The sequence below is a fragment of the Hyla sarda genome, chromosome 3, assembly GCF_029499605.1.
Source record: "Hyla sarda isolate aHylSar1 chromosome 3, aHylSar1.hap1, whole genome shotgun sequence".
NCBI classification, from domain to species: Eukaryota; Metazoa; Chordata; class Amphibia; order Anura; family Hylidae; genus Hyla; species Hyla sarda.
In genome coordinates, this window is record NC_079191.1 from 428,551,787 (window position 1) to 428,578,942 (window position 27,156).

A 27,156-nucleotide genomic window follows, 5' to 3' on the forward strand; every position below is an offset into this window, starting at 1 on the left:
TAGGACAATCCCTCAGGAAGTGTTCGGTACTAGCACAGTACAGGCAGAGGTTCTCCATACGGCGTCGTGTCCTCTCTTGAGGTGTCAGGCGAGACCGGTCGACCTGCATAGCCTCCACGGCGGGAGGCACAGGAACAGATTGCAGGGGACCAGAGGAGAGAGGAGCCGAGGAGACGAAACGCCTCGTGCGAACAGAGTCCATATCTTGGCGGAGTTCCTGACGCCTTTCAGAAAAACGCATGTCAATGCGAGTGGCTAGGTGAATAAGTTCATGTAGATTAGCAGGAATTTCTCGTGCGGCCAGAACATCTTTAATGTTGCTGGATAGGCCTTTTTTGAAGGTCGCGCAGAGGGCCTCATTATTCCAGGACAATTCTGAAGCAAGTGTACGGAATTGTACGGCATACTCGCCAACGGAAGAATTACCCTGGACCAGGTTCAACAGGGCAGTCTCAGCAGAAGAGGCTCGGGCAGGTTCCTCAAAGACACTTCGGATTTCCGAGAAGAAGGAGTGTACAGAGGCAGTGACGGGGTCATTGCGGTCCCAGAGCGGTGTGGCCCATGACAGGGCTTTTCCGGACAGAAGACTGACTACGAAAGCCACCTTAGACCTTTCAGTGGGAAACAGGTCCGACATCATCTCCAGATGCAGGGAACATTGGGAAAGAAAGCCACGGCAAAACTTAGAGTCCCCATCAAATTTATCCGGCAAGGATAAGCGTATCCCAGGAGCGGCCACTCGCTGCGGAGGAGGTGCAGGAGCTGGCGGAGGAGATGACTGCTGAAGCTGTGGTAGCAACTGTTGTAGCATAACGGTCAGTTGAGACAGCTGTTGGCCTTGTTGCGCTATCTGTTGTGACTGCTGGGCGACCACCGTGGTGAGGTCAGCGACAACTGGCAGAGGAACTTCAGCGGGATCCATGGCCGGATCTACTGTCACGATGCCGGCTGGCAGGTAGTGGACCCTCTGTGCCAGAGAGGGATTGGCGTGGACCGTGCTAGTGGACCGGTTCTAAGCCACTACTGGTTTTCACCAGAGCCCGCCGCAAAGCGGGATGGTCTTGCTGCGGCGGTAGTGACCAGGTCGTATCCACTAGCAACGGCTCACCTCTCTGGCTGCTGAAGATAGGCGCGGTACAAGGGAGTAGGCAGAAGCAAGGTCGGACGTAGCAGAAGGTCGGGGCAGGCAGCAAGGATCGTAGTCAGGGGCAACGGCAGAAGGTCTGGAAACACAGGCAAGGAACACACAAGGAACGCTTTCACTGGCACTAAGGCAACAAGATCCGGCAAGGGAGTGCAAGGGAAGTGAGGTAATATAGGGAAGTGCACAGGTGAAAACCCTAATTGGAACCACTGCGCCAATCAGCGGCGCAGTGGCCCTTTAAATCGCAGAGACCCGGCGCGCGCGCGCCCTAGGGAGCGGGGCCGCGCGCGCCGGGACAGAACAGACGGGGAGCGAGTCAGGTAGGGGAGCCGGGGTGCGCATCGCGAGCGGGCGCTACCCGCATCGCGAATCGCATCCCGGCTGGCAGCAGGATCGCAGCGCCCCGGGTCAGAGGACGTGACCGGAGCGCTGCAGCGGAGGGAGTGAAGCGAGCGCTCCGGGGAGGAGCGGGGACCCGGAGCGCTCGGCGTAACAGTACCTATATGTCTGTGGGTCCCCATAGCCAGAGTCCCTAGGACGTAGGGGTCCACGCTATATAGTCTGCCCTTGTCACCTCTATTCCATATAGTAAATCTGTAGTTTACTCAAGGTTTATGTAAATATAGTGATATACATGTAAATAAATGGTTAATTACCTGCGCGTAGCGTACCAGGACCTGCGGGTCACATGACTAGGTGAACTCTATGGTATTTCTGCTTTAGGACCTTTGTAGGCCCTTATGACGTATGCAATTCCATCATAATGTGTAACAGTGAATGACAGGTATTCGGACCAATCAGATTCACCCCGCCCCCAGCCCATATAAGGGAGCGGCGGCCATTGTTCTCTCTCTTGTTCCTGGGCTGGCAAACGAGAAGGATCTGCGCAGCTATTATTGCAGTGAGTTAGGCTTGAGCCTTGCGGTAACGGCTGAATCTACTCAGAATCATGAGTGTATCAATCCCAAGCAATCTGCAAGATCACCGGACCTTATCTATCCCCTAAATCCGGACGGATCTGCAATAATTACCCTAAATTCAGAGACTTGTAATATTACTCAAGGTCCGCAACAACTGTCAGTCACTGAGCAATATAGAGACTGTTTATATAAGACTGTCACTGTGCATTGGATTTACCGCAAGCACTTAAGTAAAGTTATTCAAGTTCAAGTTCAACTTCCTTGTGGACCTTCAGTCATTTCATGCACCTATCGTTACTGGGAAGGGCGGCGATAGGCCGTAGAATTACCTCAGCATACTAGCCCTCAGCCTGGCATCACGAACTATCGGGTTAATATTAACCCCTCATATACCGAAACAACATCCCCACTACTATACACCCCCCAAGGGCTACCACAGCTGCCTGACAGGACAGCAAGGGTACGGGGTAACATCTCCCGTACTGTGCCACCACAATATATATCTAAAATTTTTAATAAGTGCCTTGTGTTATGTATAAGATTGTCTTTATAATGTTCATATGCATCTAAATGTTGTTACCAAGTAATGTAACCAGGAAAGGTGTCAGTGACCAGGTGACTTGTGTGGTGACCTATAGGACCCCTCTAAAACATTCCCTTATAGATCCAGGGAGGACCTGAGAGTTTCTGGTGTCCTATGGAGACCCAAGGCCTAGTCACGCAGCCGCGCTTCCATCACCAAGTGCCCCACAGGTGAACGTCAAAGCCTGGTAAGCTACACAAGGGGTGAAGTCTAGTCAGTCCTAGTCCAGTCAGTCAAGTTTGTCAAAATTCAGCGTGGGTCTGCAGCATTCTGTCCAAGTCCACTACAAGTCCCAGCGAGCCCGCAAATCTCTGAAGTCACTGGTCACCTCCTTGGGCCTAACTGAGCTGTAAAGACTATTCCATCTGTCTGCCTCAGTAAAGCAGCCGTTGTTCCGTAACTTGGCTTCGGAGTCATTATTTGCTCCATGCCTAGTCCAGGATCCAGTGGCCATACCTCGGGTGGTGCAGAGGTTAACCACGCCCTGGCGTCACGAATACAAGTGGTTAATGCCATCTGCCCCTAGGGTGATAACATCTGCCCTCATCACACCCGTGAGTCGTTTTCCCCACCCACTCATATAGAAAGCCTTTCCTGGTTCATTCACCTACTCAAGGAGTATGTCCTGACTGCAAATAAACAACTTCTGACATAAAATACAGACTCAAACTATATAAACCTATATATCTCTGTGCTCAGTAGCTCCATCTCTACCCTATGCTGCCCTCATATAGTATATCAGATTGTGCAGCACATGCATCCCCTGGGTAGTAACAATTGCCCAAAAATGTGACCACTGCTCTTGGTTCCATTTTGTATCCCTTCCCCCACACATATGAGTCGTCTCGCTGCACAAAGCATAATGGATCAAAATTCCATTTAATTTGATTTATTTTAAATTTTTTAGGGATGGATTATGTGAAATTGCTATTTAAAGAGATTATCCATCAATTAGCCAGAATGGAGAGAACAAAGACTGTCTCTGGGGACCCAGCACGTGGTGCTGCACTTCCCCTGCGGAGGCGCTGCAGAACATTTGAACACTTGCTGCCAGCTCTCTCTGCAGATCACTGAGGGATTTACAGAGACATCCAGGGATCGATTTATTTCAGGACTCTTAGAATGAAAAAAGTTTGTTAAATATGGAAAACCCCTTTAAAGGGGTACTCCACTGGCCAGTGTTCGGAACATTTAGTTCTGAGTGTTCTGTGTGCACGCTGTGGGGGTCGGCCACACCCCCTCCTGACGTCACACCATGCCCCCTCAATACAAGTCTATGGACATGCATTGAGGAGAAAGCGCACTCAGCGTTCGGAACTAAATGTTCCGAACGCTGGCCAGTGGAGTACTCCTTTAAGAGAGATCAGTGACTGGTTTAATCTATATTCCCATATTATATTAGCGGTAATCTCTTCTGTTCCTAAAATAGTTTCCTCTTTAGGACACAAACAGTAAAGTTATTTTCTCCCTCCCCCCCCCCCCCCCTTCATCCTCCGCAATCTTTTCTTCCCGGCCCCTCATGTACCACATGGACACCATGCCAAATGGCGCTCTCCTCCTGCTCGGTCGCGCGGTCTTTGTTGGGGCATTGCACAAGAACAAAGAGCAAATAAACATCCCTCTAGAAATAGCTACCTAAGGGAAGGCTCTTAACCCGCTCAGGAGTCCCGAAGCCCAAACTCACAAAGGGAGCTGTTGTTTCAGATTAGTTCCTGCGAGCTGAACATTCCTAAGTCACGTAACGTTGGAAAGTAAAAATTCTGGGAAGCGGGCCAACTGCGGGAGTCCGGAGCCGGTGGAGCAGCACCCAGCGGACCGGGAATGTTCTGCTTTGTATTCAAATATTTCCTCATCCAGGTGGAAACAAATCAGGGCACAGAAGCAAAAGGGTTAATATGAAAATACTGCACAAATAACATGAAGAAAACAGTACGACAGTATTATAGTAGTTATATTCTTGTATATAGGAGCAGTATTATAGTAGTTATATTCTTGTATATAGGGGGCAGTATTATAGTAGTTATATTCTTGTATATAGGAGCAGTATTATAGTAGTTATATGCTTGTATATAGGGGGACAGTATTATAGTAGTTATATTCTTGTATATAGGAGCAGTATTATAGTAGTTATATTCTTGTATATAGGAGCAGTATTATAGTAGTTATATTCTTGTATATAGGAGCAGTATTATAGTAGTTATATTCTTGTATATAGGAGCAGTATTATAGTAGTTATATTCTTGTATATAGGAGCAGTATTATAGTAGTTATATTCCTGTATATAGGAGCAGTATTATAGTAGTTATATTCTTGTGTATAGGAGCAGTATTATAGTAGTTATATTCTTGTATATAGGGGGCAGTATTATAGTAGTTATATTCTTGTATATAGGAGCAGTATTATAGTAGTTATATTCTTGTATATAGGAACAGTATTATAGTAGTTATATTCTTGTATATAGGAGCAGTATTATAGTAGTTATATTCCTGTATATAGGAGCAGTATTATAGTAGTTATATTCTTGTATATAGGAGCAGTATTATAGTAGTTATATTCCTGTATATAGGAGCAGTATTATAGTAGTTATATTCTTGTATATAGGACCAGTATTATAGTAGTTATATTCTTGTATATAGGAGCAGTATTATAGTAGTTATATTCTTGTATATAGGAGCAGTATTATAGTAGTTATATTCTTGTATATAGGAGCAGTATTATAGTAGTTATATTCTTGTGTATAGGAGGCAATTTTTATTATTAAAAACAAACAGAAAAAATACAGTTCTTTCGACCAAAATTACCAAAACAACAATCAAGTATTAAACATCATACTCTTCTATACAAAAGAAACTTAATAATGTTAACTTAGATATAAACTATTGCCTTTAAAGGTGAAGAAAATAAATAAATAACAACACAAAAGCATCATAAAGGTAAAACTTAATCTATATACACATTTCTCCATAATTTTAGGTTTTCCCTGTCCCTCCTGACCTCCAAACACTTTATCCACCTCAATTCTGTCAGGATCAGGTCCACTGCTCTTCTGTCATGAAAGGGTTCACTATACATGGAGACGCGGGTCCTGGTGTGCCAATGATAATATTTAATGACGGTGATGATTATATACATGGTCTCCCGGTCAATGTCACTTACATTAGATGGTACCCCATAGATGATATCTGGGTATTTTAAGGACTGTAGTCTCGGGATCTTTAGCCTTTGGGATATTTCCTGCCATATGTGTCGCCCTCCCCAGCACTCCGATATAAAATGCGCCATTGTCTCCTCCTCCTGACACCCTAGGGGACACTGGCGATCCGACACACTCAGGTATCTTAAATTTCCCCTGACAAACAATTTCCCATGTAAGGAAAGCCAGGCGATGTCATGGAACTTTTTTGGTAGCCTCACACTATTCAGGAGTCTCAGACTGTCCTGTAAGATGGCGGTCGTACAGTCCTTCAGAGCTGGTTGTAAATAGAAGAATGTCCTACACACCCTGATATAAAGCTCTTTACGGGTCTTACTCTCTATATAGGACTTCTCAATATGCCATCTCTTCAGACATCTGAGCCCGTATTCCAGGTACGGGGGGAGGTAGTCACGCGTCCATCTCCCCCTCTTGAGACTGCCGCCTCGCACCCAAGACTCTGCAAAAGGCAATATCCAGTCCCTGATACTATTCGCCCACAGGGAGCTGTTGTTTGAGTCCAGGCAACCAAAATTTACTTTTAGAAACATGGAGTCAAAGAACACCCTTGGATTCAGCATATCCAACCCACCCTCTCTCCTCTGTAGGTAGGTGATCCCTCTTTTTATTGGGTTCAACCTGTTCCCCCAAAAAAGTTGGAAGAACAGGCTAAAGAGCCGAGCGGAGAAAGATTCTGGCAAAGGAAAAACGACAGAGACATACAAGAAGACGGGGACCAGGTAAGTCTTCAACATTGTAACCCTTTCTCTATAGGTCAGCCTCCAGTTCTTCCATCGCTGAACCTTTGCATTTCCGGTTTCCAACTTCTCTTCCCAATTTAGTTTGGCATTATCGTCCCTCCCGAATTTGACCCCTAAGATTTTAATATGGAAGGAGGCTTTCACAAATTGGGGCAGATCAAAGTATGGAACAGTATCGGATACCCAGAGAGCTTGACTCTTCTCAAGGTTGACCAGAGACCCTGAGGCCTCCGAGTAACTTCTGATGGCCATAGAAACATCTTCACCTCACGAGGCTCAGATATCACTACAGTCACATCATCCGCATAGGCAACAACACTCAGGGGCAGGCAGTGGGGGACCGGCACCCCCTGAAAACCACACTCCTGCAGTGACCTCAGAAACGGGTCTAAGGCAAATACATACAGCAGCGGACTAAGTGGGCAACCTTGTCTCACCCCCGCCTCAACCCTGAAGGTGTCACCCTGCCAACCATTGATCAGAGGAAAGCTCTCGGCCTCACAATTCAAAGTCTTCAGCCAATCGATGAATTGTCCCGGAATGCCGTACTTTGACAAAGTGGCCCATAGATACTCATGATCTACTCTGTCAAAGGCTTTAGCCTGGTCAAGACTGACAACATATCTCCCACACCTCAGGGCTTTACATCTCTCAAACATCTCCCTTATGGAGATCACTGCCCCAGAGATGTTCCGCCCTTTTACTGTGCCATACTGACAGCCTGCCAACAGTGCCGGGGACAGACAAACTAACCTAGAAAACAGGATTTTTGCCAGAATCTTCCTGTCGACATTCAAGAGGGCAATCAGCCTCCAGTTCTTGATGTCACTCGGCTCTTTACCTTTAGACAGCAGAATCAGCTAGGACACTCTCATGGATGGAGGCATCAGGTGACTTTCTAGACAATTTGTGTAAACATCCACGAGGATTGGGGCCAAGAGGTCTCTGAATGTCTTATAGAATTCTGCTGTTATCCCATCTGGACCTGGTGCCTTCTTCACATGTAACTTATCAATGGCCTCTTTGACCTCCGCCACCGTCAATTCTGCTGTCAAAGGAGAAAAGTCCAAATCATTAGTATCAGGGAGCGGAGTTGCCTCCAAGAATTGGGTCATCTTGTCTCTATCCAAAACCTTTCTCTGAAACAAGTCAGCATAGTAAGATCTCACCACCCCCAGGATACCCTCCCGAGATTCCTGCAAAACACCCTGGGAGTCAGTGAGACCGGTGACAGATTTATTTGCCACCCGCTCCCGGCAATTCTCAAAGGGATCAGGAGACCCTAAGGACCCATAATCCCGTTCAAGAACCAGGGAGGTATACCTGCTGTACTGATACTGCCTTATCTCAGATTTCAGCCGGTCTATCCTTTGTTGGTCCCCACCCGCCGAATATAGTGACTCCAATTCTTTGCGCAGCTTGAGATACTGGCCATACTTACTCCTCCCCTTTTTAAAAGACAGTCTCTTTAAGAGGGTTCTGATCTCATCCTTGACATCCTCCCACCAGGCGGCCATATCATCATAGAAGTCCACTCTATCTAGCTGGCTCTGTATAAGAGAATGAACACCTTCCTGAACATGCAGATCTTGCACAAGACTAGAATTGAGCTTCCAGAGCCCCCTTCCAATATCTGGGCGGTTATTGACACCAAGATGGAAAACTAAGGCCATATGGTCTGAATAAGGGACAGTTTTCTCATTCCTCTCACTAACCATTTCTGAAAGACTCACGAACGCCATGTCAATCCTACTGCTCCTATCAGAACAAGAATATGTGAGCTTTCTTCCACCCTGTGTGAAGACATCACTCAGACCAACCTGCAATATTATATTATTAAGGACCCTGGAGTCCCTGGCCACCGCTCTACCTGAGGACCTGTCACCTGATGTCCTAGTGACGTTAAAATCCCCGGCCATTATAACAGGAACAGATGTGAATAGAAATGGCTTTACCTCAGTGAATAGCTGGACCCTTTCGGTCACTGTCTGTGGGCCATAGATATTTATCAGCCGTAGCCTTCTACCATGGATAGTGACCTCCAGAATCAGACACCTACCCATGACGACCTCTGTCATCCTATGTATTGTCACATCCCTGGTGGTAAACAAAATGGCCACTCCGGCATATGGCTCCACAGCCAGTGACCAGAAAGAGGGACCAGACGTCCATTCCCTCTCAGCCTCATGTAGGTGCCCCAATGTAGTCAGGCGCGTCTCCTGTAAGAAGATGACATCTGGGTCCACATATTGTAGATGGTCTTAAACTATGTGTCGTGTCCTCCTCACTTTAATACTGTTTACATTACTAGAAAGGACCCTTAAAGTAAACCCAGCCATTACAAGGTAACACAAGGAGAAGAGCAGAGACCTGACCCCCATCATCACAAGTCAGAATCTGAGTCTCGCTGTCCACCACCTGTCTCCATGTCTGACTCTATGTTATCTTTCACAGTCCGGGGTTTCCTTTTTATTGGTGGTTGGTCCCTGGTGTCACCATCACATTCACCTTCTATTCTTTTTATCTCAGTGTCCAAATCACCGTCAGACTCTGTCAGAACCTCATATCTATTGGACACAACCATCACTCCTGCCCTGTTGTCAGCCCTTTTCTTCACACCAGTATTGTTCGCTCCCTCAGGCCTGCGGGAGGACTTGTCTTTTTTCCTCCTTTTAGTTTGTTGCACCCTACTCCCCTCAGACACCAAAGAGGACACCCCTGGCTGCTGCTGGTCTTGTGGCACAACCTCCATGTCCCCCTGTGTGCTCTCTGACTGCTGAGGTTCTGGTGTTGTGTTGCTTAAGCCCTGCTGGACCTCCTGTCTGGTCAGTATAGGGCCTGATATTAAATCCTCCTCCTCTACAGCCTCTGCCCCCACCACAAGGTCCTCATCAGGAAGCTCCCGGCAGATGTTGTGCCAGGCATTGGGACAGTCCCGGTGAGGGTGACCGATCTCACCACAGAGGTTGCATCTGATGTTCTGGCAGTCGGCACTTACATGTTCAGTCTCACCACATAGATTACACTTTACAATAGTACAGGTATTTGCCAGATGGCCAGGTTTACCACATTTGAAGCACTTTCTAGGCTGACCAGGGTAGAAGCAAACCCCCTTCTCTCTACCAATAAAAAAGGAGTTGGGCAGATGTTAGGTGATGTTCCCGTGTTGGCGCAGCTTCACCAGGACCTTCCACCCTCCAGTCCAGATACCGTCATCATCTCTGTTCTTGGTGAGATCAGACACCAGGTCACAATGTCTGCGGAGCCACACCACAATGTCCTGGGGAGGAACAGCTTCATTCCAGAAGATGATGTTTATGATGACGGTATCTGGCTTGGATATGGGAATAAAACTAAATTTACTCCACCCATCCTTGTCTCTGAACCTGGGGAAGTTTGACCAGAACCTATCCAGATTAGACATGAGCTTAAAGCTGACATCATAGCCCTGTCTATCTGGAAGGTTTATTACAGCCAAGATGTCCGCTGGCACAAACCCCATCTGGTGGCACAGGAGCTCCCTCACCACAAACCTCCTTTCTGGAAGGTCCTCCTTGGCACCTCTGTGCCGAAAACGCACCACGTTTCTCCTTTTAAATGCCTGGCCAGTGTAATTGGTGCTGGAGGTGAAGGATGGAGCACCACGGCTCCAGGCATTTCTGGGAGGAACCCTGCGGGTACCTGCGTCCTATCTTACAGGGTTGGGGTCTACTCTAGGGGGCCCTGCTACATCTGCTGTACTTGTAGGTAAAGGGGGGAAATCCTGCACATTATTGTGTACAACATCACCTGCCCCATCCACCTCTTTGTCATCATCAGATAATAATACATCCCACACAGATTGTGCACCCCCTCCAGCCACCGACCCCTCAGGAACATCACAGCCCGCACCCCCAGTCCGTGCCCCAACATTATCACAGTCCTCACCCCCAGTCCGTGCCCCAACATCATCACAGTCCTCACCTCCAGTCTGTGCCCCAACATTAGAGCTCTGCTCCATCACCCCATCACCTTCATACACTGGCAAAGGTCCACTGTCCTCCTCATGTACTGGGTCCTCTGGGACTTGTGGTGCCTCTGCTGATATGAGAACTCCAGACTCTTGCTCAGGAACAGCTGCAGGTCTCGGAGGTTGCTGTTCCCCATTCCCATGTGTATGCTGATCCTGGAAGGTGAAACTTGCCGGCTGTATTATGGGCCTTGTCACCTGCTGGGGCTCATCTGGGGTGATGGCAGGTACCACATGCGATCTGGCCTTTGGCTCAAAACTCAGCTGGTACTGGGAAAAGCGCTCTTGGTTCCTATAGGACTCCGCCACTGGTCCCATCCTCTCCAGTATAGAGTCCATCTCACTCACTATGGTGGCCAGTTCCGTGCTTAGTGCATACAGTTTGTTATCATGCATGGACTTGTATTGTGGGTTCGCAGTCTTTAGTTTATATACACTGTCTATCTGCATTTGTACCATTTGTTTGTGTTGCTTCAGCTCCTCCATCCTCCTCACCAGTGCTGGGATCTCCTCCGCCAGCTGTAGCTCTGGTGCCCGGGCGGTCTCTTTGCCCTGCTGGAGGGGTCTGGACAGTCTCTCAGGCTGGGTGAACACAGTGGAGCCATCGCTGGCTGGATCTCCTGAGGCCCGGCCACATACATTAGGGTCTGGGGCAGGAACAGTTTTGCTAACACCTTGAGATTTCCCAGGTGTCACCTCCATAGACTTGTCAGTATTATTGTTCTTACCTCCGGCCTGGGATCTTGTGCGGCCTGAGCGGGCCATGCTGGAGACCACCTCTTGCTGCTGTAGGTTCTCCTGTAATGTCTGTCTCTCCAGTGATGTCCTCCTCTGTCTCTGTGCTGGAGAGTGGAGATGCACACCTGCTGCCTGTGATCCCCTCACCTCCTGTGCACCTTCATGTGATCCCCTCACCTCCTGTGCACCAACATGTGATCCCCTCACCTCCTGTGCACCTCCATGTGATCCACTCACCTCCTGTGCACCAACATGGCCTTGGTTTGCAGACTTGGGATCTATCACCGAGGTTTCTTTCTGGGAGTCTCTTGCTTGTTCTCCATGCTGTGAGCCTTGGCTGGCCGACTGTATAACACCACACACCATACTTGCAGATGCAGAAGCTGCGTCTTTCTTTACCGTAGACAAATCCATTTCCTTTTCTCCTTTCTTGGCACTGGCATTGCTTCCATTCTGAGAATCTCTTTCCACAATATTAACTTTAGGATTTCCATCCACCTTAGAAATAGCCTGGGAGTTTTCCCCCAGTGTAGGCCGAGAAGCCTGGGCCTTGCTTGGGGAGCTTCCCCGCCCAGGGTGGCCCCGCCCTGGGCTTTCTCCAGACATGAGGAGAACTACAGAGACACAACCTCACAGCTAGGAGGCAGTATTATAGTAGTTATATTCTTGTATATAGGAACAGTATTATAGTAGTTATATTATTGTATATAGGAGCAGTATTATAGTAGTTATATTCTTGTATATAGGATGCAGTATTATAGTAGTTATATTCTTGTATATAGGAGCAGTATTATAGTAGTTATATTCTTGTATATAGGAGCAGTATTATAGTAGTTATATTCTTGTATATAGGAGCAGTATTATAGTAGTTATATTCTTGTATATAGGAGGCAGTATTATAGTAGTTATATTCTTGTATATAGGAGCAGTATTATAGTAGTTATATTCTTGTATATAGGAGCAGTATTATAGTAGTTATATTCTTGTATATAGGAGCAGTATTATAGTAGTTATATTCTTGTATATAGGAGGCAGTATTATAGTAGTTATATTCTTGTATATAGGAGGCAGTATTATAGTAGTTATATTCTTGTATATAGGAGCAGTATTGTAGTAGTTATATTCTTGTATATAGGAGCAGTATTATAGTAGTTATATTCTTGTATATAGGAGCAGTATTATAGTAGTTATATTCTTGTACATAGGAGCAGTATTATAGTAGTTATATTCTTGTATATAGGAGGCAGTATTATAGTAGTTATATTCTTGTATATAGGAGCAGTATTATAGTAGTTATATTCTTGTATATAGGAGCAGTATTATAGTAGTTATATTCTTGTATATAGGAGCAGTATTATAGTAGTTATATTCTTGTATATAGGAGCAGTATTATAGTAGTTATATTCTTGTATATAGGATGCAGTATTATAGTAGTTATATTCTTGTATATAGGAGACAGTATTATAGTAGTTATATTCTTCTACATAGGAGCAGTATTATAGTAGTTATATTCTTGTATACAGGAGCAGTATTATAGTAGTTATATTCTTGTATATAGGAGCAGTATTAGGGTAGTTATATTCTTGTATATAGGAGCAGTATTATAGTAGTTATATTCTTGTATATAGGAGCAGTATTATAGTAGTTATATTTTTGTATATAGGAGTAGTATTATAGTAGTTATATTCTTGTATATAGAGGGCAGTATTATAGTAGTTATATTCTTGTATATAGAAGCAGTATTATAGTAGTTATATTCTTGTATATAGAGGGCAGTATTATAGTAGTTATATTCTTGTATATAGGGGCAGTATTATAGTAGTTATATTCTTGTATATAGGAGCAGTATTATAGTAGTTACAAGAAGAACAGTTTGTTTTGTAGGAGGGGGCACACTATTACTAGTTTATTTTAATATTACCACTAGTAGTTTAATACTAATACAATTTTTTTGTACAATTTGAATCCTATTGCCTCAAACATATTAAAGGGGTATTCCAGGATTTTTTTTTTATTTGACTATGCTACAGGGGCTGCAAAGTTAGTGTAGTTCATAATATAGTGTCTGTTCCTATGTATGACGGTTTTCTCACAATTCTTCTGTGATTTTCACCCCAATATTTATTTTTTACCAACATACAAAATGACTGTTGTCTCAGATTTTTCCCAGGTTGCAATGCGGCCGAGACCTGACATCACTAGTCAGCTGATGACAGGGAACCTGTCTGCTTCAATGGGTGGAGCGATCGCTTGGTGGGAGAGAGATCAATCTGCAACTAATGCAACAGCTGTGGGCACCCTGATTGAAAACCACAGGTCTTTTGAATGGATGCAGCTCATTTATGTTTCAATGGGTGGGGTGGCTGATGTGTGGGAGGGAGGAAAATGGAATTGTGAGATTTTTAGTCAAAAAAAGAAAAGTCAAACAAGAAATACAAGTTCACAAAAAGCTAGCCACAGTATTATGGTAATCTCACAACATAGCCATTTAGCCCAGATCGCAGATCCTTCCTAAGCATGTCCATTACTGCCTGCCAGGTACGTACTCAAATCACCTTATGGTGGAGAACCCCTTTAAAAGAGTATATGTTATATAAAATACAAGGCACAAGTCACTTCCTAATATACCCTCTCATAGCTCCGTACGCCAGTATTCTTTACAATTCCTGACATCTAAATGGTTAAGTCATTTCCCAATGTTGATTTTAGGCCATTTTCCAGAGAACAAAAGAAAACAGTTGAGTTTTTCTTTGTTGCTATTAAAAGTTTCTACAAATCTTTATGTTTCCAGTCGTGTTAATCCTTCTATATTCCGTTCTGCTTCCTACACACTGAGCGTTTCCAGATCTCTCCAGTCATTGACTCCTTAGTGGAAACATTTTATTCTTGTGTTCTGGAGAGTGTATATAAGTGACATGTGCTCAGATACTGTGAGCGGGTGACCCTCTATCAGCTTCATGTCAGGATAACCCTGTTATCTTCTTCCATTGTTTCATCCATTGTAAAATGGTGGAGGAGTCTTACAAACCAATGGAAAGGACATGCATTTTAAAAATCACTATCAAAGCCAGTGTTTCTCAACCAGGATGCCTCCAGTGGTTGCAAAACTACAACTCCCAGCATGCCCGGACAGCCGAAGGCTGTCCGGGCATGCTGGGAGTTGTAGTTTTGCAACCACTGGAGGCACCCTGGTTAGGAAACACTGCTCTGAGCATTGCTTTTGCTCTCCCATTCACTGCTCAGACCATGATACCTGCTGCTTAGCATGCTGGGAGTTGTAGTTTTGAAACCACTGGAGGCACCCTGGTTAGGAAACACTGCTCTGAGCATTGCTTTTGCTCTCCCGTTCACTGCCCAGACCATGATACCTGCTGCTTAGCATGCTGGGAATTGTAGTCTTGCAACAGCTGGAGGCACCCTGGTTAGGAAACACTGCTCTGAGCATTGCTGTTGGTCTCCCGTTCACTGCCCAGACCATGATACCTGCTGCTTAGCATGCTGGGAGTTGTAGTTTTGCAACCACTGGAGGCACCCTGGTCTGAATACATTGCTCTGAGCATTGCTGTTGGTCTCCCATTCACTGCCCAGACCATGATACCTGCTGCTTAGCATGCTGGGAGTTGTAGTCTTGCAACAGCTGGAGGCACCCTGGTCTGAATACACTGTTCAGAGCATTGCTGTTGGTCTCACATTCACTGCTCAGACCATGATACCTGTTGCTTAGCACGCTGGGAGTTGTAGTTTTGTAACCACCCTGGTTTGGAAACACTGCTCTGAGCATTGCTCTTGGTCTCCCATTCACTGCCCAGACCATGATACCGATTGCTTAGCATGCTGGGAGTTGTAGTTTTGTAACCACTGGAGGCACCCTGATTGGGAACCACTGCACAGAACATTGCTATTGATCTCCCATTCACTGCCCAGACCATGATACCTGCTGCTTAGCATGCTGGAAGTTGCAACTACTGGAGGCACCCTGGTTCAGAAACTCTGCCATAGAGTAACATAGGTCAGCATAGTAGCTGCATTCTTAAAATGTTAGAAAAAATAAATAAATAAATAAAAAAACAATATATATATATATATATATATATATATATATATATATATATATTTTTTTTATTATTATTATTTTTGTTGTAAAATTATATACACCCTATAACTGAACTGTTCAATATACAAAAACTAACCTTGTTCTGCAGAGAAGATAACATTTTGTAGACCATAGTAGAGAGGTAGGCCTGTAACATGTGTTTCCTAGTGCAAGTGTTCTGGCTATCAACAAAGATGTCAGGTGGTTGAGAATATAAAGATTTACTCAATGCCTAAAATGTGCATTAGGTGCTGAAGAGTTCTGCACATGTATTATTTTGCATCACACTTGGGTCTTGCATAGTGGCAAGGGTTAATAATTCTTGCATTTATTGTACACCTTTGAATAGTGCTTGGTCACATGCTGCTCCTAGCCAAAGATTGCAGGAGAAAGTGGCTAATCCATCCTCTCTCTCTCCATCCTGGGAGAAGTGCAGGACCTAAACCTGTTAGACCCAGTCTGACTCTGGACTCAAAGGGGTACTCCTGTGGAAAACTTTTTTTTTTAATCAACTGGTGCCAGAAAGTTAAACAGATTTGTAAATTACTTTTATAAAAAAAAATCTTAATACTTCCAGTACTTATTAGCTGCTGAATACTACAGAGGAAATTTGGAACACAGTGCTCTCTGCTGACATCATGACCACAGTGCTCTCTGCTAACATCTCCGTCCATTTTAGGGACTTTACAGAGCAGCATATGTTTGCTATGGGGATTTTCTCCTACTCTGGAGAGTTCTTAAAATGGACAGAGATGTCAACAGAGAGCACTGTGCTCGTGATGTCAGCAGAGAGCTCTGTGTTCATGATATCAGCAGAGAGCTCTGTGTTCCAAAAAGAAAATAATTTCCTCTGTAGTATTCAGCAGCTAATAAGTACTGAAAGGATTAAGATTTTTTTGTAGAAGTAATTTACAAATGTTTAACTTTCTGGCACCACTTTATTTAAAAAAAAAAAAAAAGTTTTCCACCGGAGTACCCTTTTAACCAATGTTACATGTATATCTCTTAGTTTTGTTATTGCTACACTGCAGGGGTCCAACCGCTGGGACTCTTCAGCACTCAGGTCTCTTCAGCATGTGTATAGAGTATGTGCTCCTATCAGTGAGCCAGGGCACGTTCAGGAGATCACCGGGAGTCCCAGTGGTCACCCATCAGCCCCCTAGACAACATACTCCCACCCTGCAACACCCCCCCAACCAGGACAGGACTTTGTCCCTGCCTGTGCTTCAGCTGAGACAAAGATTCTGCTGCAGCCGGACAAGATTATGTTCTAGATGGTATGGGGACCCCTAGTGGTCTTTTTTTTATAAGCCATGATTTCTATAAAAAGGAGTTAAAATGTTTTAATGAAGTATATTAGAAAGGTTCATGTTTTGCCAAGATGTACAACATATAAAAAGTTTCTGCTTCTGACAGTGCCCATTTAAGTAAAGCTACTGAAAGCGATAATATTAAAGGGACAGTGACCAAATATCCCTTCTTTTCGTTGAATGGCTGTAACATCCCAAGTTATACCAAAGTGATTGCATTTTGGATTTGCACCAGAAGTTTGAGTAAAGTTGTTTCACAAAATCCTAGTGTCCTGAGGTCTCATTCCTGCACTTCGCATGCGGAAACAGCTTCACTGACAAAAACAGGGTGTTGTTGGGTCACAAGGGAACACTAGGTTAGACTAAGGACTACTACACCCAGCATAACCCTTGTCAATTGCACTGATTCGCCACATAGGGACCCATCTGAGTGAGGACCCCTTGTTGTAGCAGGTGGGCTCATACGATGTGAGCCATTATGGGCAGCATGGTGGCTCAGTGGGTAGCTCTGATGCCTTGCAGCACTGGGGTACTTGGTCTAAGAATTGTAAGTGTGGTGACCCAGTACAGGATGTTGTCCTGTCAGGTAAACATTGCCTATTCTGGGTCCACTACTCCAGAGTGTATATTGCTTTATGCTATTTTGTGATGTTGTGTTATACATATGTTTATCAGTGTTACTGTATCTTTACGGGAAGTCATGCAGAGTGAACAATGTGATTTTTCAGTCAGTCTAAAGTCAGCAACAACCATAATACAGTCAAGCGAAAGTAACTACGTGAGTCCCAGCAAGGCAACAATCTCCCCAGGGTTACTCTGCATTTCCCATGCTCTGATCTGTACTGTATAGCATATTACCATCATTCCTGCCCCAGTAAAAGATAGTTTTCCGTAACCTTACATCTGTGGCCATTATTGTCCCCAGCGCTTGGCCCAGGAGAACTGTCTAAGCCTTGGAGCGTGGCTGTTAATGCTACCCTGGCATCACGAACCGTACATCACCCCAGTGTGTTTTCTGTAACCCTGTATCTGTAGTCATTAATGTCCTTAGCGCTTGGCTCAGGAGAACTGTCTAAGCCTTGGAGCTTGGTGGTTAACGCTACACTGGTGTCACGAACGGTGTATCACCCCAGTGTGTTTTCCGTAACCCTGCATCTGTAGTCACTATTGTCCCCAGCGCATTCCCCAGGAGAACTGTCTAAGCCTTGGAGCGTGGCTGTTTATGCTACCCTGGCATCACGAACCGTACATCACCCCAGTGTGTTTTCCGAAACCCTGCATCTGTAGTCATTAATGTCGCCAGCGCTTGGCTCAGGAGAACTGTCTAAGCCTTGGAGCTTGGTGGTTAACGCTACCCTGGCGTCACGAACGGTGTATCACCCCAGTGTGTTTTCCGCAACCCTGCATCTGTAGTCACTATTGTCCCCAGCGCATTCCCCAGGAGAACTGTCTAAACCTTGAAGCGTGGTGGTTAATGCTACCCTGGCGTCACGAACGGTACATCACCCGAGTAGTACAACACACAAGGAGTTTGTATGTTCTCCCTGTGTTGACTTCCACTGGGTACTCCTGTTTCCTCCCACACTGATAGGTGAATTTAGATTGTGATGCCTGATGATAAAGTAATACAAATATTACACATCGTCATCCATCATAGCGCCCCCAGGGTCTTTGTGTTTGTACTTATATTGCAGCCCCAGCAGATTTGCCCAGGCTCATAGACATTGCATACTTGCCCTTGAAAGGAAATAACAGTAGAAAGTTCTTGGAAAGTTTGAGAAGGAATCAGAAGTGTCTGAGCTCGATAAGATCCTTGTGACAAGAGGAAGAACAACCCCATAAGTGATGCATCTACAACATTCTTCTCAGCCTCCCTGGCGGGTTTCCATGAGGATTATTTTGGATTTATATTCCACATTCCGGTCTATTTACTGGACTGTACGATCACGTGTAGATATTTCCGTGAACATCTAACAAAGAATCTTCAAAATATTTCATATGTTGTTTATAGGCGATCTCCAAGAACTTTATATATATAAAAAGCAATGTTTCCCAACCAGGGTGCCTCCAGCTGTTGCAAAACTACAACTCCCAGCATGCTGGGAGTTGTAGTTTTGCAACAGCTGGAGGCAACCTGGTTGGGAAATATTGTCATAGTGGATCAAAGGGGTTTTCTGGTGTAAAGAAACATGTTTTCAAATCAACTGGTGTCAGAAAGTTATTCAGATTTGTAAATTAGGAAAGATAGTGTAGCTCACTCAGTAATAAAGAAGATACTTGAACCTGAGGTTAACTGGTGTTGCCCTCACCCAAGGGCCTATGGAAAATAATAAATAGGTATAGTTGAAAAACAACTAAGGACCAGTCCTCAAGGTGTATCAGAAATATTAGCATATGATCCAGATAGTAAATATAATATTTTTAATGATATAAGTCACAGGTATATAAATGTCACTAATACCTGTCCCTGCAGGGCCCTTGCAAGGGACATAGAAATCAGTGCATGTAATTCAGTGCATAAGTATAATACAAATACTCATAAAAAAAATATATATATATATATTAAAAAATATTAAAAAATATATTAAAAACTTGCATCCATATGAAAAAACATATATTTCTACTGAGGAAAAGGCCCGAGGCCTTGAAACGCGTCTAGAAACTTACCACAGACTTGCATCTACCATCATTCATATAAATTCATCTTCAATATAGCGATATTCCAACTTACCATTTGCAACTGCTGGAAGTCCTCATTATCGGGACCACTGCTCTACTACGCGCGCACAGCGCTCAGTTCACACGAGGCACGCCGCACCTACTTCCACCGCTGCTACTACACTACCATTGCTGCTAAACTATTGCCATTGTCGCCGTCTCCTTGGACCAACCAGCAATCCACGGCTCACCAGAGAGGCCGGTGCCACCCGTGCCAGCCGAGGACTACAGGAGAAGGAGATCTGCGCTGCTACTAAGACACCTCCGGAGACCTGACATCTCCGTGTCAGCCCGTACAACCAGCCCCATAGACGGCTTCAGGAGTGGTGAGTGGTGCCGTGCACCAGACCTCGTATCGTTATTCTTATAAATGTGATACATACTGTACCACCAACGATTGCTATTGTCTATTCCACACAAGGATCGCAAACAATTGAACTGTGTACTTAGCTACTGGAACTCTATCATGAGAACATTGAACTACTGTTAGCACAATATTTTTAATATTTTTTCATATGGATGCAAGTTTTTAATATATTTTGTAATATTTTTTAATATATATATATGTCACGATGCCGGCTGGCAGGTAGTGGATCCTCTGTGCCAGAGAGGGATTGGCGAGGACCGCGCTAGTGGACCGGTTCTAAGTCACTACTGGTTTTCACCAGAGCCCGCCGCAAAGCGGGATGGTCTTGCTGCGGCGGTAGTGACCAGGTCGTATCCACTAGCAACGGCTCAACCTCTCTGACTGCTGAAGATAGGCGAGGTACAAGGGAGTAGACAGAAGCAAGGTCGGACGTAGCAGAAGGTCGGGGGCAGGCGGCAAGGTTCGTAGTCAGGGTGGATAGCAGAAGTTCTGGTACACAGGCTTTAGACACACAAAACGCTTTCACTAGGCACAAGGGCAACAAGATCCGGCAAGGGAGTGCATGGGAGGAGGTTAGATATAGTCAGGGACCAGGTGGAAGCCAATTAAGCTAATTGGGCCAGGCACCAATCATTGGTGCACTGGCCCTTTAAGTCTCAGGGAGCTGGCGCGCGCGCGCCCTAGAGAGCGGAGCCGCGCGCGCCAGCACATGACAGCAGGGGACGGGAACGGGTAAGTGACCTGGGATGCGACTCGCGAGCGGGCGCGTCCCGCTGTGCGAATCGCATCCCCAACGGCCATGACAGTGCAGCGCTCCCGGTCAGCGGGGCTGACCGGGGAGCTGCAGGGAGAAAGACGCCGTGAGCGCTCCGGGGAGGAGCGGGGACCCGGAGCGCTAGGCGTAACAGTTCCCCCCCCCTTAGGTCTCCCCTTTTTTTTTGTCCGGTGACTGCCTCCCCTGGGATGAGGACACCGGGAAGGAATGGATGGTTTCCTCAATGGCAGGCAGTACAGCAGGAGTAGGAATGAGGAGGGAGGGCAGAGGGTGAAGCTTGGCACGGGGCAGGGAGACACAAGGACGGGAGCCATGAGGGGACACAGAGGCTTGCCTGAAGGGACTGGGAGGGGGGGAGAGGCATTTTCTGTGGCAGGCAGAGTCCCTAACGACCTTAGGGGGACCGGATACAGGAGGAACCACAGGGTCACGGCAGGGAGTACTGGGAACCGGTTTAAGGCAGTCCTTGGAACAAGAGGGACCCCAACTCTTGATCTCCCCAGTGGACCAGTCCAGGGTTGGGGAATGGTGTAGAAGCCAGGGTAGTCCAAGGAGAATTTCGGAAGTGCAATTGGGAAGGACCAAAAATTCAATTTTCTCGTGATGAGGTCCGATGCACATTAGGAGGGGCTCCGTGCGGTAACGCACGGTGCAATCCAACCTGGCTCCGTTGACCGCGGAAATGTGGAGTGGCTTGACAAGACGGGTCACCGGAATGCGGAATTTATTCACCAAGGACTCCCGAATAAAATTCCCAGAAGCACCAGAGTCCAGGCAGGCCACGGCTGAGAGGGAAGAGCTGGCTGAAGTAGAAATCCGTACAGGCACCGTGAGACGTGGAGAAGCCGACTTAGCATCAAGAGACGCCACACCCACGAGAGCTGGGTGCGAGCGTGCGTTTCCCAGACGTGGAGGACGGATAGGGCAATCCACCAAAAAATGTTCGGTACTGGCACAGTACAGACAAAGATTCTCTTCCTTACGGCGATTCCTCTCTTCCAGGGTCAGGCGAGACCGATCCACTTGCATGGCTTCCTCGGCGGGAGGCCTAGGCGCAGATTGCAGTGGAGACTGTGGGAGAGGTGTCCAGAGATCTAAGTCTTTTTCCTGGCGGAGCTCTTGATGTCTCTCAGAAAAACGCATGTCAATGCGAGTGGCTAGATGAATGAGTTCATGCAGGTTAGCAGGAGTTTCTCGTGCGGCCAGAACATCTTTAATGTTGCTGGATAGGCCTTTTTTAAAGGTCGCGCAGAGGGCCTCATTATTCCAGGATAGTTCAGAAGCAAGAGTACGGAATTGTATGGCGTACTCGCCAACGGAAGAATTACCCTGGACCAGGTTCAGCAGGGCAGTTTCAGCAGAAGAGGCTCGGGCAGGTTCCTCAAAGACACTTCGAATTTCCGAGAAGAAGGAGTGTACAGAGGCAGTGACGGGGTCATTGCGGTCCCAGAGCGGTGTGGCCCATGACAGGGCTTTTCCAGACAGAAGGCTCACTACGAAAGCCACCTTAGACCTTTCAGTAGGAAACTGGTCCGACATCATCTCCATGTGCAGGGAACATTGCGAAAGGAAGCCACGGCAAAACTTAGAGTCCCCATTAAATTTGTCCGGCAAGGACAGGCGGAGGCTAGGAGTGGCCACTCGCTGCGGAAGGGGTGCAGGAGCTGGCGGAGGAGATGATTGCTGCTGAAGTTGCGACTGAAGTTGGTGCACAATGGTGGACATTTCCGACAGCTGGTGGGTTAGATGGGCGATCTGTCGGGATTGCTGGGCGACCACCGTGGTGAGATCAGAGATATAAGGCAGAGGGACCTCAGCGGGATCCATGGCCGGATCTACTGTCACGATGCCGGCTGGCAGGTAGTGGATCCTCTATGCCAGAGAGGGATTGGCGAGGACCGCGCTAGTGGACCGGTTCTAAGTCACTACTGGTTTTCACCAGAGCCCGCCGCAAAGCGGGATGGTCTTGCTGCGGCGGTAGTGACCAGGTCGTATCCACTAGCAACGGCTCAACCTCTCTGACTGCTGAAGATAGGCGCGGTACAAGGGAGTAGACAGAAGCAAGGTCGGACGTAGCAGAAGGTCGGGGGCAGGCGGCAAGGTTCGTAGTCAGGGTGGATAGCAGAAGTTCTGGTACACAGGCTTTAGACACACAATACGCTTTCACTAGGCACAAGGGCAACAAGATCCGGCAAGGGAGTGCATGGGAGGAGGTTAGATATAGTCAGGGACCAGGTGGAAGCCAATTAAGCTAATTGGGCCAGGCACCAATCATTGGTGCACTGGCCCTTTAAGTCTCAGGGAGCTGGCGCGCGCGCGCCCTAGAGAGCGGAGCCGCGCGCGCCAGCACATGACAGCAGGGGACGGGAACGGGTAAGTGACCTGGGATGCGACTCGCGAGCGGGCGCGTCCCGCTGTGCGAATCGCATCCCCAACGGCCATGACAGTGCAGCGCTCCCGGTCAGCGGGACTGACCGGGGCGCTGCAGGGAGAAAGACGCCGTGAGCGCTCCGGGGAGGAGCGGGGACCCGGAGCGCTAGGCGTAACAATATATATACATTTTTTAATGAGTATTTGTATTATACTTATGCACTGAATTACATGCACTGATTTCTATGTCCCTTGCAAGGGCCCTGCAGGGACAGGTATTAGTGACATTTATATACCTGTGACTTATATCATTAAAAATATTATATTTACTATCTGGATCATATGCTAATATTTCTGATACACCTTGAGGACTGGTCCTTAGTTGTTTTTCAACTATACCTATTTATTAGATTTGTAAATTACTTTTATATAAAATCTTAATACTTCCAGTATTTATCAGCTGCTGTATGCTCCAGAGGAAGTTGTGTAGTTCTTTCCAGTCTGACCACAGTGCTCTCTGCTGACACCTCTGACCATGTCAGGAACTGTCCAGAGTAGGAGCAAATCCATATAGAAAACCTCTCCTGCTCTGGACAGAACCTGACACGGACAGAGGTGGCAGCAGAGAGCACTGTGGTCAGACTGGAAAGATCTACACAACTTCCTCTGGAGCATACAGCAGCTGATAAGTACTTGAAGGATTAAGATTTTTTAATAGAGGAAATTTACAAATCTGTATAACTTTCTGGCACCAGTTGATTTGAAAAAATGTTTATTCCTCCGGAGTACTTGCAGAGGAAGTTGTGTAGTTCTTTCCAGTCCAACCACAGTGCTCCCTGCTTACACCTCTGTCCGTGTCAGGAATTGTCCGGAGCAGGAGAGGTTTGCTATGGGGATTTTCTCCTACTCTGGACAGTTCCTGACACAGACAAAGGTGTCAGCAGAGAGCACTGTGGTCAGACTGGAAAGAACTACACATGTTCTTATGGAGCATACAGAAGCTGATAAGTACTGGAAGGATTAACATTTTTATATAGAAGTAATTTATGAATCTGTATAACTTTCTAGCACCAGTTGGTTTGAAAGCATTTTTATTCCTCCGGAGTACTCCTTTAATATTTTTCACTGCTGAGGCTCTGTTACAATTGTATCCAGTCCAGAAAATCCTCTGTATGGAACATAATCTGTACTTCTGACATGCACTGATACATTATAACAATAGTGAGAACATTTGCGTTACAGTTTTTGTTACAATTCACACACACATGGAGGGGGGATTTATCATTTGCATGAAATCAGAAAATTTCCACAATATTTTTTTTTATCTGCACAGTTTTTCTGGTGGGATTTCTGTTTCTAATTTAGGAAAATGTGCATACAATGCCCCCTGAAGAAGCACAACACGAAACACACGTTGGGGTTTGGAGCCGGTAGGTTGGCAGCATGCATAGCAGCATGCCTTAAAGGGTACCTTTCATCAAAAAAAACTTTTGATATATTATAGATTAATGTATGCAGAATAACTTTACAATTGCATGTTATTAAAAAATATGCTTCTTTCTATTAATTTTAATTTGAAAAAATGACCACTAGGGGTCTCCCTACCAGTCCTTTTTTTTCCTATAGATTTCAGACTCATACTGGAGTCCTAAATCTCAGACTGCTGCTGGCACACAGGCAAGCACAGCACTGCCCCCTGGGAGTGAGCAGTCCTGAGTTTGTCTGTGTCCCGGCTGCAGTCTGAGATTTAGGACTCCTGCATGAGTCTGAAATCTATGAAAAAGGACTGGTAGGGAGACCCCTAGTGGTCATTTTTCAAAGTGGAAAATTAAATAGAACGAAGCATATTTTTTAATAACATGCTATTGGAAAGTTATTCTGCATACATTAATCTATAATATATCAAAAGCTATTTTGATAAAAGGTTCCCTTTAATGTTTTTCCTACTGTTTTTCCATGTATGTTCAGTTGATTACTTTATATCTATCTACATTATGCATACCTTTAATATCCCTCTCTGACCCTATGCATGTGGTTGTACCACTGGATCCTTGATGCTAATGGGTGATGTGGATGCTTTATTGCTATTTATGATATTTGCCCTGGACTCCATGCACAAGCGCCTCCCCTATCCTCTCCATTCTTCTGTATTTGCCATTTCAGTGCCCCTGTTTTTATGTTTCCCACTATTTTTAAAGGGGTACTCCCATGGAAAAAAAAACTATTTTCATCAACTGGTGCCAGAAAGTTAAACAGATTTGTAAATTAGTTCTATTAAAAAAATCTTAACCCTTCCAGTACTTTTTAGGGGCTGTATGCTACAGAGGAAATTCTTTTCTTTTTGGATTTCTCTTCTGTCATGACCACAATGCTCTCTGCTGACACCTCTGTCCATTTTAGGAACTGTCCAGAGCAAGAGAAAATCCCCATAGCAAACATATGCTGCTCTGGGCAGTTCCGAAAATGAACAGCAGAGGTCAGCATAGAGCACTGTGGTCGTGACAGAAGAGAAATCCAAAAAGAAAAGCATTTCCTCTGCAGTATACAGCAGCTAATAAGTACTGGAAGGATTAAGATTTTTCAATAGAAGTAATTTACAAATCTGGTTAACTTTCTGGCACCAGTTGATTAAAAAAAAAAAAAAAAAAAAAGTTTTCCACGGGAGTACCCCTTTAAGTGTTGTGTCCAATTTTGATACATGTTAAATAAACTTATTATTTAACATAACTGGTTCGTTTGCGTTGGTGAATATACAAAGTAATGAATTGCAAGGATTTTTAACCCCTTCACAACCTTGAATTTTGATTTCTGGCTCCCGTTTTCTTCATCCTCACCTTCTAAGACCTATAAGATTTTATATTTCCGCTGACAGAGTTGTATTAGGGCTTATTTTTATTAGTGTCGTACCTTTCATTGGTGCCCTTTATTTTATCATATAATGTATGTGACAAAGCCAGAAAATTAAAATAATATGTAGGGCAAAATTTAAAGAAATATGGAATTGCGCAATTTTGTGGGGCAATAACTTTTTCGGAATTCAATATGTGGTAAAACTGACATGCCAATTTTATTCTATGGGTCAGTATGATTTCCATGATACCAAACTAGGATCATTTTATGTTTCGTTTTATGGTAAAAAATCTGAAAAAAATTTAATATAAATCTGTTCATTGCCATGTTCTGACCCCAATACCTTTTTCATTTTTTCACCTACAGAGCTATGTTAGGGGAAACCCAACCTAAGCTGTAGTTTTTAACTTAGTTTTTGTGTAGTTTTGTGTTTTTTGCTAAATTTTTATTAAATTTTTTCTGGGACGCGATGTTACCCAAAATCGGCAAATTTGGCATGTGGATTATTATTATTTTTTTTTTTTACAGTTATGCAAACAATTTATGATCAGGAATGCAATCATTTTATATTTTGGAAAATTATGTATGATATATTGATACTTAATTTGTTTATTATTTTTTTTCACAGTGTTCTATTCGAAAAAAATGGACAATGGGGGTGAATTAAACTTTTACTAGGGGTGGGGGTTTATTTTATTCAGTTTATTATTATAATTTTTTTTTAATTGCCCCTCCTAGGAGTAGATGACTTCAAAAGAGCAATGTAATGCTATGACAGGACATTTATCTATGTTATCAGTACTCAATTGCTAATACCTGCCTAAGGTAGGCTTTAACAATTGCCGATCCATGAAAGATCAAGAAGCACAGGTAAGGCCTAGGGCTTCCCCAGCAACCCATCGGCACCCCAGGATTACAACGCGGGGTGCCGATGGGACTACTAGATACCAGGAATTATTAGAATTTAATGTTAAAAAATCAGCAATCGGTATTGATCGCAGTATTTAACTATTTAAATGACAGGTATCAGATCAATCTTCAATGTTCGTCATTACCAGTAGATATCATCTGCTAATAGCAGCGGTCATCTGCCTGTTATGACGCGGACAAGACTGACAGGCCCGCATCATATTCCCCTCAACCAACCCATGACATACAGGTATGTCAAGGATCAGAAAGGGGTTAAGGGAATGTGCAATGAGGAAAAAGACACCCTTAATGCGCTTTTTTTGCGCAAAATTACTTTTACACAGATGACAAAGGCCACTAATCTATTTGCACATGCTAAGCCATGCCCCCTCCAAGTGCAAAAATAAAAAATGACA